This window comes from Carcharhinus amblyrhynchos, chromosome 11, assembly GCF_965287045.1.
Source record: "Carcharhinus amblyrhynchos chromosome 11, sCarAmb.v2.hapA, whole genome shotgun sequence".
Classification (NCBI taxonomy): domain Eukaryota; kingdom Metazoa; phylum Chordata; class Chondrichthyes; order Carcharhiniformes; family Carcharhinidae; genus Carcharhinus; species Carcharhinus amblyrhynchos.
Window position 1 is genome coordinate 2,786,801 of NC_137334.1, and position 18,728 is coordinate 2,805,528.

The following is an 18,728-nucleotide window of genomic DNA, read 5'->3' on the forward strand; positions in this document are numbered from 1 at the left end:
GACTCAGAAAGTCATGGATTCAAGTTTCACGCCAGAGACTTGAGCCTAAAATCTAGATTAATATTCCAGTGCAATGAGAGAGTATGACACGGTTAGAAATTCCAGCTTTCAGATGAGATGCTAAATCAAAACCCCATCTGTTACCTGAAGACCTTGAGAGGAATCTTTGTATCCTCACTGGCTAAAGGGGACCTCACGGTATGGAGATGCCAGCGTTGGACACAGTGAGAAGCCTCACAACACCAGGTTAAAGTCCAACAGGCTACCAAATAAACCTGTTGGACTTTAACGTGGTGATGTGAGACTTCTTATAAACAGAGGTCCCAGATGATTGGAGAAGAGCCAATGTTGTTCCTGTGTTTAAGAAGGGTAGCAAAAATAATCCAGGTAAATACAGGCCTGTGAGCCTTACATCAGTGGTAGGGAAATTATTGGAGAGGATTCTTCGAGACAGGATTTATTCCCATTTGGAAACAAGTGGACGTATTAGTGAGAGGCAACATGGTTTGGTGAAGTGGAGGTTGTGTCTCACGAACTTGATTGGGTTTTTTGAGAAAGTGACAAAGATGATTGATGAGGGTGGGGCAGTAGATGTTGTCTATATGGACGTCAGTAAGGCCTTTGACAAAGTCCCTCATGGCAGACTGGTGCAGAAGGTGAATCGCATGGGATCATAGGTAAGCTGGCAAGGTGGATACAAAACTGGCTCGGTCAAAGAAGACAGAGGATAGCAGTGGAAGGATGCGTTTCTGAATGGAGAGCTGTGACAAGTGGTGTTCCTCAGGGATCAGCGCTGGGACCTTTGCTGTTTGTAATATATATATAAATAATTTGGAGGAAAACATAACTGGATCGATTAGTAAGTTTATAGCCGACACAAAGATTGTGGATAGTGATGAGGATTGATGGCAGATGGAGTTTAATCCAGACAAATGTGAGGTGATACATTTTGGAAGCTGTAATACAGATAGGAAATATACAGTAAATGGCAGAACCCTTAAGAGTATTGATAGGCAAAGGGGTGTGGGTTACAGGTACAGAGGTCACTGAAAATGGCAATGCAAGCGGAGAAGGTAGTCAAGAAGGCATAAGGCATGCTTGTCTTCATTGGCCAGGGTACTGAGTTTAAAACTTGGCAAGTCATGTTGCAGCTTTATAGAACCTTAGTTAGGCCGCACTTGGAATATAGTGTTCAATTCTGGTCACCACACTACTAGAAGGATGTGGAGGCATTGGAGAGGGTACAGAAAAGATTTACCAGGATGTTGCCTCGTATGGAGAACATTAACTATGAGAGGTTGAAGAAACTTGCTTTGTTCTCACTAGAGCGACGGAGATTGAGGGGAGAACTGTTGGAAGTCTACAAGATTATGAGAGGCATGGACAGAGTAGATAGTCAGAAGCTTTTTCCCAGGGTGGAAGAGTCAATTACTAGGGAGCATAGGTTTAAGGTGCAAGAGGCAAGGTTTAAAGGAGATGTACAAGGCAGATTTTTTACACAGAGAGTGGTGGGTGCCTGGAACTCGCTGCCGGGGAAGTAGTGCAAGCGGATATGGTAATGACTTTTAAGGGCGTCTTGACAAATACACAAAAGGATGGGAAGAGAGGGATATGGTCCCTGGAAAGGTCAGGGGTTTTAGTTAAGTCAGGCAGCATGGTCAGTGCGGGGTTGGAGGGCTGAAGGGCCTGTAATTTTCTTTGTTCTTTGACAGTTCCTATGATAATATTTTGAAAAAGGACAAGGGAGTTATCACCAATGTCATGGCATCAATAAACATCACAGAAACAGATCATCTGGGAATTAACAATTGCTGTTTGTGGGAGTATAATTTCATAGAATCTCTGCAATGCAGAAAGCCATTGGCCCATCGAATCTGTACTGACTACAATCCCACCCAGGCCCTATTCCTGTAACACATTACCCTGCTGATCCTCCTGACACTAGGGTCAATTTAGCATGGCCAATCCACCTGATTCTTACATCTTTGGACTGTGGGAGGAAACTGGAGAAGACGAAGGAAACCCAAGCAGACACAGGGAGAAAGTGCAAACTCCACACTGACAGTGACCTGAGGCCAGAATTGAACCTGGGACCTTGGCACTAAGGCAGTAGTGCTAACCATTATGCACTGTGCCACTCAAATATGCTTTATGCAAATTAGTTGCCTCATTACCGACAGTATTACACTTTGAAATGTTTCATTGAGAAAATGCATTGGGATATCCGCCAGACATGAAAGGCACTTGACGATTGCAAGACTTCCTTTCTTTCAGTACTCTCCAGTGACATCTGTGCAAATACAGTTCTTGGTATTTGAAATGTAGTAAATGTACTCTGAGCCAGTCAGGTAATATGAAAGCACAGCATTGTTGCACTCTTACATAATAAAACAAATTAAAAACAAAAAAGGTGGGTGTGTCTAAATAACACTGACAGTTTATTTACTGATTGATTAACCTAAATAGATTGCAAAGATCTCTGGCTTGATGACTCAGTTTGAGTGGCGCTAGGGATGTTGCAAATTAAACTCTGTGCCCTTATCTTAGGGGAAGAAAAAATTAGCTCAGATTCCTGTCCTCATCAGATTTTGATCTGATTTTGGCCCTATCGTCACGCTGGGAATGCCTTCCATCTTGTCATGTGGCACTACCACGATGCTAAATGGGAAAGACACAGAACAGAGCTGAGCTCCAATGAGGCCCTGTGAGACATACACAGCAGTGAAACTGTACATGACCACAATCTGTAATATAAAGGTTTAATATACCCCTCCCTCTACTACTGCCATCAAGCCAGGAGATCAACCCAGGTTCAATGAGCAAAGTATGAGGCATATACCAACTTAGTAAAACTACAAACAGGACTAAAGGCATGCTGAATGCCAGAAGCAGCATATTAAAGACAAAGTTCAGTGACCCCAAAAGCACTGGATCACCAAAACTGCTACAGTCACAAAACAGGGGGCCCCAAAAATATCCTCAGCCTCAATGATGGAGCAACCGAGCACATCTGTGTAAAAGATGAGGCCGAAGAATTTGCAACCATCTTAAGTCGGAAATACTGAGTGGATAATTCACCTTGGCCTCCTTCTGAGGTTAGTACCATTATAGATGCAAATGGGCAGATAATTCAATTCACTCCACATGACATCAAGAAACAACAAAACATATTAAATACAGCAAAGGCTCTGGGCCCTGAAAACATCCTGACAGTAATTTTGAAGATGTGCTCCAGAACTAATCACACCCCTAGCCACCTTTCTCCAATGCAGTTGTAACACTGACATCTCCCCTAAAATGCACAATATTGTTCAGCTGTGTCCTGATGAGGAAACCTTTTAATCGCAAAATATAAAAAAAACAGAAGTGAAAGACACAAGGGTTGTGGTAAGTTAAAATACATGTAAAACATCACAGCACTAGGGCAGGTTAGGGGCCTACTGCCCAATTAAAAGGTTTCATCCAATAATGTAAATATCATATGACATAGAGCAAGTACATTAGAAGTCCCAATTCAGTACAATGAGTATAACACCATTGAGACGTGTCTACAAAATGGAAAGACAACTGGGAGAAAAGTATTTCATGAAATGTCTTTAGAAAAGGAAGGAAAATTAGATTAAAGAGAACCATATTGGCAAGGGACATTATTACAGGACTAGGCATTTAAAGATTTACGGGTAAAATTGAAAAATAGAGAAAGATACAAGATTTTGGTTTTATTGACCGCTAGATACTAGGCTAGATAAACACAGAGGTCAGAGAAGTTATAATGGGAGACTTCTATGCACCTATAGACAGTGGGAAGCAGTACAACAAGAACCAAAGGCAGTGATTTTATTTCACAACATTTAGGACAGTATTCTGGAACAATTGTTCTTAAAGTTAAAGTTTATTTATTAGTCACAAGACTTACATTAACGCTGCAATGAAGTTAGTGTGAAGTTCCCCTAGTCACCATAGTTCGGCACCCGTTCAGATCAATAGACCTAACCAGCATGTCTTTCAGAATGTGGGAGGGAACCACAGCATCCAGAGGAAACCCATACAGGAACAGGGAGAACGTGCAAACTCCACACAGACAGTGAACTAAGCAAGGAATCGAACCCGGATCCCTAGCACTGTGAAGCAGCAGTGCTAACCATTGTGCTACCAATTCTTGAATCAACAAGAAAGCAAGCCATCTTAGATTTAATGATGAACAAGTAGCCTTTATTAGTAAATAATCTAACAATAAGTGAACATTCAGCTATCAGTGATCATAACATAATAGAATTCAACATTAGGGTTGAGAAAGAGGAGGTAGAATCACAAGCTAAAGTTTTAAATTTAGGCAAGGTTGACTTTGGAGGGATGAAGCACAAATTTACCTCACAGGTTGGGCAGACTATCAACAGGTAAAATTACTGATGAACAGTAGGAGGTGTCAAAAAATTTGGTAGAATACAAGACCTGTACCTCTGAAGGGCAAGACATATGTCTGTAATTAAACAACCCAACAACCTTGATCAACATGGAATATCAGACACAGCAAATAACAGAAATGATTGATATGAAGGCAATAAAACAGTGAAGATCCCACAGGCTTGGGCAGCTACAAAAAGAACAGCAGAAAAGTGCAAATGAAGTGGTAAAAGCTTCATGTTTTTACAAATATGTCAAGGAAAACACGGACCCCTTAAAGACAGTTTCAGGTAGGAGGACACACACACACAATGAAGTACCAGGAATACAAGGAAACTAAAAACATTCAAAGAAAGGAACTACAATTAAAGTCAAAGAATGGTGACCAAGAAACTGATGAGATTGAAGATTAAAACCTTCCAGGATCCAATGATTTCCAGCCCAGGATATTAAAAGCAGTAGGTGAGGAAATTGTTGGTGCATTATGTCAGTTTTCCAAAACACACTAATCAGGAATTGTCTCCTTAGTTTGGAAAACTGCTTACACCACCCCATAACTTAAAGAAGGGTAGAAGAGATAACTAAGAAATTACAGGCCTTTCAGCCCAATACCAGTTCTGAGGAAGTTACTACAATCTGTCATTTGAAACAAAGTAAGTGGGCATTTGGACAAATAAGAGCTGACCATAGCAAGGCAGTAAGGATTTATGATCACAAGCCATGTCCAATGAAGCCAGTTGAAAATTTTGAGTGAATAATCAACATGGCAGGTAAGGTGCCTGCAGATGTCATTTTTACAGATTTCCAGAAGGCAAGCAATCAGAATTAAAAATGAGAGCAGAGAATAGGAGCCATCTATGTGGTAGCAGCAAAGATTATATTACTAAATAAAACAATGGAATACTTCACAGCTTTGTGAAAGTCCCTTGTCACCTTGATTCATAATCTTAGCTAAAATAAAACGTGAATGCAATGAAAACACATTTCCGTCTGACATTATAATGCAACAAAACCACATGTGTAAAAGCCCAATTGGGAGTTAAATAGCTGGGACCAATTAACAGATGTTCAATCTTGCAAAAGACTTTCAAAACAGGACTAAACATTTATACTTAGTGCATTAGCTGCATGAATAAAGCTAATTTCTCCATAAACAAAGACCAGTAAATTCCTTTGAAATCAAGAAAGCCATCAATTTTTAACATGCATTTGAAAGAATACTTCTGTTACTTTTTAAAATGCATTAAAAATGAAATCCCAATTTGATGTGACAAAATATTTAATCAAACTCAATTAGTAAAAACAAAACATGTGCGCGCTTTTGTGCGTGTGGAGTTCAAAGACACATGGACTTTTCTTTCAAATCCAAAAAATATTGACTGCATATTACGAAAGCATAATTGAAATGCCTTGCTAATTCTACATTCACCTAGCTTCCACTCTTAGAAAAAAACTACCACATCATAGGAGGCATGTACAAAATTTCTGGTGGACAGGGGATGGGGATTTGGTGGGGGAGGAGGGCTGGAGGTGCACAGTTAAAGTAGTTTATGAACTTTTGGTCCAATAGCTATTCAAACTTAAAGAGGTGCATCAGAAAGTTTATAACCATGTTGGAACGCTGTCCATTGAGTCACTGTCAGTGCAGAGTCTGCAAGCTCTCCCCGTGTCTGCGTGGGTTTCTTCCAGGTGCTCTGTTTTCCTATCACAATCCAAAAGGTGTGCTAGTTAGATGCACTGGCCATGCTAAATTCTCCCGAGAGTCAGTGCAGGCTCACATGACAACACCATCCACCAGGTACATGGTACATATTCTTGCAACTCGGCCAATGTTGTCTACCTGACATGATACAGTAAAGGATGTCCTGAAGCATGGTACATTGGGGAGACCATGCAGATGCTATGACAATGGAGGAATGAACACCACTCAATAGTCACCAGGCAAGAGTGTTTTCTCCCTGTTGGGGAACACCTTAGCGGTCACGGGCATTCGGCCTCTGATCTTTGGATAAGCGTTCTCCAAGGTGGCCTTCACGACACACTTTGTACCTCCTTCCCAGTAAAACAATCCAGGCTGCCTTTCAATCTTCAACAATTAACTCACTCAAGTTTGTTGTTAGCAGATTTCAGGTCACATGACACTCTTCATTTCTCCATTTTATCCTATATTAAACACAGTCCCAAAACTAATAACCTTATAAAACTTCACATTTGTAACAACAGGGAGAATCCATTCCCTTTGGTGGAAACATGCAGAATCAGAGTACACCAATTTAAGGTAACTGGCAAAAGAAGCAACAACGGCATAAGGAAAAACTTTTTACGCAGTGAGTGGCTAAGATCTGAAGTGTACTGAGTATGGCTGAGGAAATTTCAATCGGGACATTCAAAAGGGAATTGGATTTGAAAAGAAGAGCCAAACAGAGCTACATGGAAAAGACAGGACAGTAGCACTGGGTGAATTGCACCTGCAACGGGCCTTCATGGACTCGACAGGCCAAACGGCCTTCTCCTGAGCTACAACTGTTCTTTGATTCTATGATCAAAGTGAGTAACCACGCAATTCCCCACATTACATTCCATCTGGCTTCTTGTTGCCCACATATCTGCCTATATCTCTTTGCAGCCTCTATGTGTCCTCCTCACAGTTTACATTCCCATCTAACTTAGTACAGTAAGCAAACTTAAATACATTGAGTCCTTGTCTTGCATATTAACCTTGTGTGGCATCTGATCAAATCGAAGTATACCATATGTATTGGTTCCCCTTCATTAACCCCACTTGTTACACTTCAAAAAGCTAATACATTTGTCAAACACAATTTCCATTTGTAAAACCATGTCAACTTTGTCTGATCATACAATGATTTTCTAAAAGATTTTCGTGACAAACTTCTTAAATATACATGCGCTCAGACTGAACAAATAAGTTCAGGTCAGCGTGAAATTTAGCCAACGCAAAGATAATGTCACTTAGAGTTCAGGGGCAAGCAAGGTTCACTGTTACGCGTGCATGAGGCCTGCTGTGACCAATGGGCACCACAGAGGCGGTGTGTGCAATCAGCCCAAAAAATAACATTTTAATCTGGTTTGCTAAGTTTATTTTAAAAGTTTTGTCTTGTTACAGTGCCCGAGTTGATTAATTTGTCCATTCTTTAATTTTATTGGTGCTCAAACATGTATAACTAGATAGTCCCGACTGTCTGCCCACTTCTGTGGTTACATTCATGCCTGGATATTCCTGAAGAGGGAGCACACGGTGTCATAAGAACATAAGAAATAGGAGCAGGAGTAGGCCATCTAGCCCTTCGAGCCTGCCCCGCCATTCAATAAGATCATGGCTGATCTGTCGTGGCTCAGTTCCACATTCCCGCCCTCTCCCAATAACCCTTAATCCCCTCGCTTATCAAAAACCCATCAACCCGCGTCTTAAAAATATTTAGCGAAGCAGCCTCCACCACCTCAACGGGCAGAGAATTCCAGAGATTCACCACCCTTTGAGTGAAGAAGTTCCTCCTCAGCTCCGTTCTAAACCACCCCCCCTTTATCTTGAGGCTGTGCCCCCTAGTCCTACTGTCCTTTCTGAGCGGGAAGAGTCTCTCCACCTCTATCCTATCCATCCCATTCATCATCTTATACGTCTCAATGAGATCTCCCCTCATTCTTCTAAACTCTAACAAGTACAAGCCTAGTTTATTCAGCCTCTCCTCATAGCTCAACCCCCTCAACTCCGGTATCAGCCTAGTAAACCTCCTCCGCACTCCCTCCAAGGCCAAAATATCCTTGCGTAAGTACGGCGACCAAAACTGCACACAGTACTCCAGCTGCGGCCTCACCAATGCCCTATACAGCCGCAGCAAGACCTCCCTACTTTTATATTCAATCCCCCTCGCTATGAAGGCCAGCATCCCATTCGCCTTCCTGACCACCTGCTGCACCTGCAGGCTGGGTTTTTGCGACTCATGCACAAGGACCCCGAGGTCCCTCTGCACTGTCGCATGCTGCAGTTTTTCGCCATGTAAGTAATAGTCCTTCCTACCATTATTCCTACCAAAGTGGACCACCTCGCACTTGCCAACATTAAATTCCATTTGCCAGTTCCTGGCCCAGTCGCCCAGCCTATCTAGATCCTTCTGCAGACTCTCCACACCCTCCGCGCAATTTGCCGTTCCACCAATCTTGGTGTCATCAGCAAATTTTGACACCATACACTTGGTTCCCTCCTCCAGATCATCTATATAAATGGTAAATAGCTGAGGCCCCAGCACCAACCCCTGGGGCACTCCACTAGTCACCAACCACCAATCCGAATAGCACCCATTAATCCCCACTCTCTGCCTCCGATGCTACACTTGAGACTTTCCACAACTGGTGGGCAATGGAGTGGCTGAACTGCATTAACAGTCTTGGAAACACCATTTTGATTTGTTTCAATAAGTTAACTTTGAAAGTTTTGCTTTTTGTTACATTGCCCCTTTAAAGGGCTGTCAAGTCAATTAATTTAGTTGGTTATTTTGCTTTATTGGTTCAAAAAGAGCATATAACTGAACAGTTACTGACACTACTGTGGATCGTAGAGTTAAAACTATATATTTGACAGTTCATCATAGAATAGAATCCCTACCGTGCAGAAGGCGGCCATTCGACCCATCATGTCCACACTGACCACAATCACACCCAGGCTCTCTTCCCGTAACCCCATGTATTTATCCATGATCCTCCCCCTGACACTAAGGGGCAATTTAGCACGGCCAATCAACCTAACCCGCACATCTCTGGACTGTGGGAGGAAACCGGAGCACCTGGAGGAAACTCACGCAGGCACAGGGAGAACATGCAAACTCCACACATAGTCACTTGAAGCCGGAATTGAACCTGGGTCCCTGGTGCAGTGAGGCAGAAGTGCTATCACTGTGCCGTGCTTCACTTTGAAAATAAGTCTGAAAGTGAGTAGAGACTGACTCCTTTTTTATCAACTGGCTGTCAGAAGTTTCATAACAGGAACATTTAAGTCCTTGAGCCTGTCCAACCATTCAATGAGAACAGGATTGATACTTACCCTTCTTGCCCCAAATTCTTCAACATAAATCTATCAATCTTGGTTTAGAATTCACCAATCTTGCATCAATTGCCATTTGAAGAAGTGGATCCCAAACTTCTGGCACACATTGCATATGAAAGCTATCTTTAATTTCACCCCTCAAAGGTGTCTATTTTTTTTAGACGATGCCACCTAACCCAAGACTTCCCAGCCAACCAGCAGAAATAGTTTATCTCTATTTACCCTATTTGTTCTCCTTAAAATATTGATCAAGTCACCCCAGAATCTTCTAAATTCCTTAGAATACAACTCTAATACGTTATAATCACTCCTGGAAATTTAACTGTGCAGGGCTTTAGAGTAATGTGTACAACTTTGATGGCCTTATTTGAAAAAGATATAATTGCATTAGAAGCAGGACAGAGAAGGTTCACTTGAGTCATTCCTGGGATGAAGAGATTATGTTATGAAGAAAGGCTCCAGATGGGGCGTATATCTATTGGAGTTTAGAAGAATGAGAGGTGATCTTATTGAAACATATATGAACCTGAGGGGACTTGATAGAATACCAAGAGCATGTTTTCACTTGTGGCAGGATTAGAATGAGACAAGGAGGAGTTTTTCCTCTGAGGATTGTTAAATCTGTGGAATTCTCTTCCCAGAAAGTATTGGGGACCAGATCATTGAATTTATTCAAGACCGCGTTAGATTTTTGATAGGCAAATGAGCCAAAGTTTATGGGGCAAAGACAGGAAAGAGTCCATGATCTTATAGAATGGCAGAGCAGGCGTGAAGCTTGGACTGGCCTATTCCTGGTTACAAATCTGAATGTTTTCCTCAGAGTCCAGAAACCATCTGATAAGTCTACACAGCATTCCCTCCAAGGCCAATATATCCTCCCTAAGAGTATGGTGTACAGAATTGCTCACAATATTCCAGGAGTGGTCTAACCAGGATTTTGTATCCCTGAAGCATGAATTCTACCCATGTATTACAGCCCTTTAATGTAAAGATAGACATGTAATTATACCTGTAATTATTTTCTGTACCTGTTTGTAACATTTTAATGATTGACATACCTGGATACCTAACTTTTCATTGGTTAACAAAACATATGGGTCCCTGGACTTCAAGAAAATTGAGGCATTAATTAGAAAAGCAGGGAAATGGGTGGCATGTTGGCAAGTAGGCAGAACGGTGGTTAACACTGCTGCCTCACAGTGCAACGGACCTGGGTTCAATTCCAACCTTGGGTGATTGTATGGCCTTTGCAATTCTCCCCATATTTGCATGGGCTTCCACAGTATAAAGATGTGCAGGATTGGCCAGGGTAAATTGCCCCTTAGCGTCCCAAGATGTTAGGAGGATTAGCAAGGTAACTGCATTGGGTTAACAGGGATTGGGTGGTGAGGATCCTGGTTAAGATGTGCTATTGGAGAATCAGGTCTCCTTCTGCATTGTAGGGATAAGTTATGCTGAACTTTAAAAAAAGCTTTGGTTATGCTCCAACAGGAGTATTCAATCTAGTTCTGGTCACAACACTTTAGGAAGGATGTGGAGGTCCTTGAGATGGTGCAGAAAATATTTACCAGAACGGTCCCGCTGACGGGGGATTTTAGTTACGATTGAAAAAGTTAGAGTTGTTCTCCTTGAAGCAGGGAGATTGAAAGGAGATTTGAAAGAGGTGCACAATACTCACAGGTTTGGAGAAGGTGGACAGGGGAAAGCTGTTCCCATGAGCTGATATACAAAGAGGACACAGATTTCAGGTTCTGGGCAAAACATTTGGGGAAAGGTGAGGAAGAATTTTTTTTACGCAAAGAGGAGCAATGACCTGGAACTCACTGGCCATGAGGGTGGAAGTGGAATCAATGATTTCAAAAGAAAATTGACAGGCAATTGAAATAAATAACTGCAGAGTTATGGGGATCAAGCAAGGGAGTGAAATTGACCAGACTGCTCTGCAGAGGGCCAGCACGCACTTAAACAAATCAACCGCATTCCCCAAGACAAAAGTAGAGGGTCCACTGGTGCGCAGTATCTGCAAGATGCGCTGCAGCAATTGGCAAGGGCTACTCTGACAGCACCTTTCAATCCCACGATCTTTCCCACCTAAAAGGGCAGGTGGCGTTTGGAACACCAAAACCTGCAAATTCTTCTCCAAGTCACATACCATTTTAATTTAGACCTACATAGTTATTCATTGTTGCTGGGTCCCAAAGTGGATCACAATGAACTGAATTGTTTCTCTCCCTCTCCTAATAACATTTCTACCATATTTGAGATGCACGAGGAAGGCAACGTACCATATTTTGGTATGGGGCTCTCAATCCTGATTGCAAATGATGCTATTTGTCCCAAGAAAAGGAATTTGTGGAAGAGTTTTTTTTGGAGCAGCTTGTGACAAAGCGTACTAGGGAACAGGCAATTCTGGATTTGATGGTGTGCAATGAGGCAGACTTGCTTAGGGAAGGAACCGTTAGGGAGCACGTGACCATGATATGATAGAATTTAGCCTGCAGTTTGAGAGAGAAAAGCTGGAGTCAGATGTAACAATATTACAATTAAATACAGGTAACTACAAAGTCATGAGGGAGGAGTTGACCAGAGTAGTTTGGAAAAGGAGCCTAGCAGGGAAGACAGTGGAACAGCAATGGCAGGAGTTCTTGAGAGTTATTCGGGAGGCTCAACAGAAATTCATCCCAAGGAAGAGGAAACATGCTAAAGGGAGGATGAGACATCTCTGGCTGAGGAGGGAACTCAAGGATAGCATAAAAGCAAAAGAAAAAGCATACAAAATGTCAAGAATTAGTGGGAATTCAGAGGATTGGGAAGATAGAAAGAGTCTTTTTCAATATAAAAGGTAAGAGAGAGACAAAAATAGCAATTGGACCACTGGACAATGAGGCTGGAGAAGTAATAATAGGAAACAAAGCAATGGCAGAGGAGCTGAATACTTACTTTGCATCAGTCTTCATGGTGGAAGACACCAGTGGAATGAAAAAGCTCCAGGAGAATCAGGGGGCACAAGAGAATGTAGTGGACATCACTAAGGAGAAGGTTCTGGGGAAACTGAAAGGTCTGAAGATGGATAAATCATCTGGATCAGATAGACTACACCCCAGGGTCCTAAGACACAGCAGAGGAAATTGTGGAGGCATTGGTGGTGATCTTTCAGGAATCACTGGAGGCAGGGGGGTACTAAAGAACTGGAAAGTAACTAATATAATATGACTGTTTAAGAAGGGAGGAAAGCAGTAGATGGGAAATTATAGGCCAGTTAGCCTGACTTCGGTCATTGGCAAGATTTTAGAATCCATTATTACAGATGAGATCACAGAGTACTTGGAAGTGCATGATAAAATAGAACCAAGTCAGCACGGTTTTCTTAAGGGGAGGTCATGTCTGACAAATCTGTTAAGAGTTCTTTGAGAAGGTAACAAGGAAGTTAGATAAAGGAGAACCAGCGAACGTGATTTAGTTAGATTTCCAGAAGGCCTTTGACAAGGTGCAACATAGGAGACTGTTAAATAAGTTAAGTGTCCATGGTGTTAAGGGTAAGATCCTAGCATGGATAGAGGATTGGCTGACTGGCAGAAGGCAGAGTGGGGATAAAGAGGTCTTTTTCAGGATGGCAGCCGGTGACTAGCGGTGTGCCTCAGGGGTCAGTGCAGGGACCACAACTTTTCACAAGATATATTAACAGTTTGGAGGAAGGAACTGAAGGCACTGTTGCAAACTTTTGCAGATGATACAAAGATATGTAAAGGGGACAGTATTGAGGAATTGGGGGGCTGCAGAAGGATTTGGACAGGTTAGGAGAGCGGGCAAAGAAGTGGCAGATGGAATACAATGTGGAAAAGTGTAAGGTTATGCACTTTGGAAGGAGGAATGGAGGCACAGACCATTTTCTAATGGGAAAATGCTTAGGAAATCAGAAACACAAAAGGACTTGGGAGTCCTTGTTCAAGATTCTCCTGAGGTTAATGCACAGGTTTAGTCACCAGTTAGGAAGGCAATGCAATGTTAGCATTCATGCCAAGAGGGCTGGGATACAAGAGCAAGGATGTACTTCTAAGTCTGTATAAGGCTCTGGTCAGACCCCATTTGGAGTATTGTGAGCAGCGTTGGGCCCCAAATCTAAGAGAGAATGTGCTGACCTTGGGAAGGTTGCAGAGGAGATTCACAAGAATGATCCCTGGAATTAAGAGCTTGTCACATGAGGAACATTTGAGGACTCTGGGTCTGTACTTGTTGGACTTTGGAAGAATGACGGGGATCTTATTGAGACTTACAGGATACTGCGAGGCCTGGATAGAGGGGACGTGGAGAGGATGTTTCCACTAGTAGGAAAAACTAGAACGAGAGGGCACAACCTCAGGCTAAAGGGACGATTCTTTAAAACAGAGATGAGGAGGAATTTCTTCAGCCAGAGTGGTGAACCTGTGGAACTCTGCCGCAGAAGGCTGTGGAGGCCAGGTCATTGAGTCTCTTTAAGACAGAGATTGATAGGTTCTTGATTAATAAGAAGATCATGGGTTATGGAAAAAAGGCAGGAGAATGGGGATGAAAAAAAATATCAGCCATGATTGAATGGCAGAGCACACTCAATAGGCCAAGTGGCCTAATTCTGCTCCTATGTCTTATGGCCTTATTTGCCCCCGCTAATTATTGGATCCCAACGACCACCCCAACCTTCCACCCAGCTATGGACAGCCTCTTGCTCTAAGTAGTTGTACTGGTTAAGGATTTTTACTAATCCCAGACAAACTGTTAGGTAAGTCAAGTTGTAAAATTCAAAACATAATATAGTCAGCCATAGTTATGGTAACTTACTATGCACAGAAGTCATTACATGGTGTTAAACAACTCATGCTCTTTTGTATTTGCCATATATGGAAAAGTGTCTCAGAATTCTATAAGCTGGAGGATAAAATGGAAAACATGGGTAAAAGAAATGTTATAGGTTTTGAATGAAATGATGAAACTGGTATAGCAAGCTAGTTAGGTGATCAATGGCATTGTAACTGAAGGAGCAGTTACTGATGGTGCAGAGTGAGAGAGAGAAGAATGAACTAAAACATATACTTTGATGCAGAGGTTGCATATGATTGAAGGATACCAATGTAGATTAGGTCAAGATCAGAAACAGAAAATCCTGGAAACATGTGTCAATCACCTGTTGTATCCAGAGATGCTGTTTCTGCAGTTTCAAATTTCCATGCTTTACTGATGTTTTGTGTATTTCTTATTTAGGTTAAGCCATAGCCTTAGAGAAATCTGAAAACAAAGACAGAAATTCTGAGTTTAATTTGAAGAGACAGTCAGTGGAAGTTAGCGAGGACAAGATATTGGGAATGCTGGACACAGTATGGCGAGGACAAAAGGTCACAGCAGTCTAAATGAATTGTAATTTGCACATGGTAAGGCAGGAAAAGGGACCAAAGGAGTGCTTTATCAAACGAGGTATAATTTTTAAAAGGATTAGGGTATTAATGACGCCAAAATAGTTTAAAATCATCTCACCTCATTTGATGCATTTATATATCTACACTATTTGAAAATTTTGTCAAATTCCTGAATAACCAATCACAGCAGTAGTGATGTTTTCATCAATAACAGGTGATGGAAACAATTATTAATGAAATATTAATCATATGCTTTTGTTTAATAGTTCTCCAGTGAACATGGTAGGGAAATCCGTAAAAGCATTTTCTTAAATCAGAAAAGTCATATTTGCAGTGTTACAAATAAAGCTCCTAAAAGTTGAAGATTTGTAAACGCTTAAAATTTCTACTGTTCCAAGTACATTCAATTTCTTATATAATAAATTGTAAGGCATCATAAGACACTTGTGTACATGAATTCTTGCTGAATATGGAAAATAAATTAGATGAACATTTTATTAAGATTTTTCAGTAGCTTCATCACTTACAGTGTCAATTAACAGACGGGAACCGAAGTGTCAAACTGTGAGTTATATATTAATAAAGATGATGATTTGACCCACTTTAACACAACTATTAGAAGAAACAACTATTGCAGCATCCAGGTTTCTTAGAATGGTGACTCTGGCCTAAATGTAACTTCAGATCCACAGCAATGTGGTTGATTCACAACTACCTTCCAACGGCAACTAGGAATGGGCAATAAATACTGGCCAGTCAGCAACACCCATGTCCCACTGATTAATTTATAAAAGCAGTTACAATATTTAACAGCAGTCTGATCAGAGTGCTGGATGGATATAACATTCCATCCTCAAAATTTATACACTACCAATTTTATAATATAATTTTCCATGCTAATTGAATATGCCTATGTTGATTAGACCAATATTAGCAATGCTGGATTGCCCCAAAGTCACTAACTAGTGAACAGTTCTACAATGCATTCCTAACTTAAGGAAGAGGTGTATGGGGTGTCAGGGAGGGTAGTACCTCTGGTGGGGGAACATGTCGCATCCTTTTCAGGGTGGTTTGTCCACCCTCTGTCCCCACCTGGCACTCAGCTCTCACCAGTGGCTCCCCATAGCTGTTTGCATGCAACAGCAGCCACAACCCGAGCAACAGCTTCGACAAGCCAGCTAAACCAGGTGAGGGTAGCCAACGGGTCTCAACCCTCGGTGAGATAGGGAGATGTCTTTCCCAGCACGTGAAGACAGAGTCTGGCGGATTGAGCAGACGAGACCAATGGAAGGTCCAAAGGTCAAGAAGATGGTGTCTGCAAGCGTCATGGAACGTGAAGAGCAGGACAAGGTACAGAAGACGCCCTGGTCATCCACTGCGGCTAGTCCCACCTCCAGCCATTGTGACTGGAGGTCTTGCCACTGGATCGAGATGGGAATTGGGAAGAAAGAGTGAAGCTAACACTGCGCAACTCTCCCTCACTTTAATATAAATCAAGCTCTACTCTCGACACCATCATTGTCATCATCCTGTTCAACCTTTGAAGTCCTGTGGCAGTGGGTGAGCGACGAAGCAGCAGGTGCGAATACATTGAGAGCTGTAATCACGGACCTGCGGCTCAGGTCTAATGGTGGATCTCCGCTGACCGAAGCAGCAGTGAAACTTGGCGTCTACCTGAGTGACTGAGCAGTCCTCTTCAGGAATGCACTGCTCACCTCTGTGGAATGAGGGTGCCCGAAACAATGCCTGCTTCACTACACCCTGGCCAGTTTACCGCGGGTGGTGGTGATCCCATCTTGCAGTTGAACAAACAAAATAAAACACAAGGTGACACCACTCATCACTGGCACTTGGAACGTGCGCATGCATCTGGACGACCCTACAGCAGACAGGACAGAGAGAAGAATTGCCTTAGTTGCCAGACAGCTTGCAAGATACAACATTGACATTGCAGCCCTGCATGAAACTCATCTTGCCAACGTAGGTCAGTTGTCTGAAACTGGAGGCGGATACACTTTTTTCTGGAGCAGTCGCAGCAGTAACAAGCGTCGTGATGCTGGAGTGGGAATCGCCGTCAGTAGTCACCTTGTTCGGAAACTTGCTAGTCTACCCAAGGGTGTGAACGACCGGCTTATGACATTTCTGTAGCGGAAGCTGTACAGAAGTCAAACCACCCTGATCAGCACCTATGCTCCCACAATGAACAACCCGGATGAGATGAAAGACAAGTTCTAAAAAGAACTCGACACCTTATTATCATCAGTGAACAATACTGACAAGCTGACGATTTCAATGCAAGAATAGGGTGTGACTCTGCAATCTGCTCAATCCGCCGATGTCTGTCTTCACATGCTGGGATAAACACCTCAGAGGGTTGAGACCTGTCAGCTACCCTCACCTGGTTGAGCCGGCTTGTCGAAGCTGTTGGGAGGCATGGAGTGGGCAAGTATAACAGGTCTTAATGAAGGCCTATGCAGCACACGACCTTCTCATCACCAACACAACTTTCCGTCTGCCTACCCGTAACAAGACCTCCTGGATGCAGCCCTGCACTAAGTATTGGCTTCTTAGTGGACTATGTCATTATCAGGAGAAAAGACAGGCAGGATGTCAGACTGACCAAAATCATGTGTGGTACTGACTGCTGGACAGATCACAGGCTCATTGTCTCCAAAACGAGGCTCCACACCAGACCCAAGAGGCGACCACAAGAAAGCAAGGTAATGAAAAGAATCAATGCGGCCAAGCTAAAGAACCCCAACATAGTTTCAGCACTGGCTGAAGACTTAGAAATCAAGCTTGCTGACCTACACCTCGCAGGCAGCGCTGAGGATGACTGGGAATGCTTCAGGGATGCTATCCATCCATCTGCGCTGAAGATGCTCGGACCCTCTACCTGCAAGCAGCATCATTGGTTCAATGAGAATGATGAGGAGATACAGGCTCTACTTGTTGAAAAGCACCGTCTTCATCGGACCTGTCAGAATGACCTACCTTCAGCTGCCAAGAAAAATGCTTCTACCACCGCTCGTGTAAAATAAACTGCGTAAAATGCAGGATGCCTGGCTGAGCACCAAGGCAGATGAAATACAGGGATACGCTGACAGAAATGACTTGAAATGGTTCTATGAAGCCCTCAACACTCTCTACAGACCTCAATCCTTTGGGAGCTCCCCTCTCCTGAGTACTGATGGTACAACTCTCATTACAGAGAAAGCTCAGATCCTGCAGAGATGGGCTGAACACTTTGAAGCCGTCCTCAACCGACTGTCATCTATTAACGATGAATCAATAGACAGGATTCCCCAGGTCGATATCAACAGCGCCATGGATGACCCACCGGTAGGAACCAAAGTCACAAAAACTGTCAGCCAGCTATCCAGTGGCAAAGCCCCAGAGATCTACAAAGCTGCTGGTCCTGTACTTATCGAGAAGCTCACCGAGTTGTTCCATGCCCTTTGGAATAAAAGATCCATTCCTCAGGAACTTTAAGATGCTTCCATCGTACACCTCTACAAGAAGGTGGTCAATCGGCAAGTATGCGACAACTATCAAGGAATCTCGCTGCTCTCCATCACAGGAAAACCCCTCACAAGAGTCCTACTAAATCGTCTGGTCACTCATCTGGAGCTGGGCCTACTTCCAGAGTCACAGTATGGCTTCCGCAAAGGTCACAGGACTACTGGCATGATATTTGCTGCACGCTAACTTCAGAAGTGTCAGGAGCAGAATCGCGAGCTCTACACAACCATTGTTGACCTCGTGAAAGTCTTCAACACTAAGCTGACAAGACCTGTGGAGGATCATGTCAAAGTTCGGCTGCTCCCCAAATTCATTTAGATGGTACACCAGTTCCATGATGGCCAAAGTACTAG

The 18,728-nt window shown here is 42.8% G+C and overlaps 1 protein-coding gene across 5 annotated transcripts in view; it reads right to left on the minus strand.

Annotated features, from left to right (window-relative positions):
- pikfyve (phosphoinositide kinase, FYVE finger containing) overlaps positions 1–18,728 on the minus strand; it is a 121,940-nt gene that overhangs the window by 99,890 nt on the left and 3,322 nt on the right. Inside the window, exon 1 of one of the 5 annotated variants that reach the window (XM_080198391.1) lies at positions 14,625–14,707. The exons of the other annotated variants lie outside the window; for them this stretch is intronic. The gene's annotated coding sequence lies outside the window, so the exon portion shown is untranslated. Of the gene's footprint in view, positions 1–14,624; positions 14,708–18,728 lie in introns of those variants that run through there. 5 annotated transcript variants of the gene reach the window in all.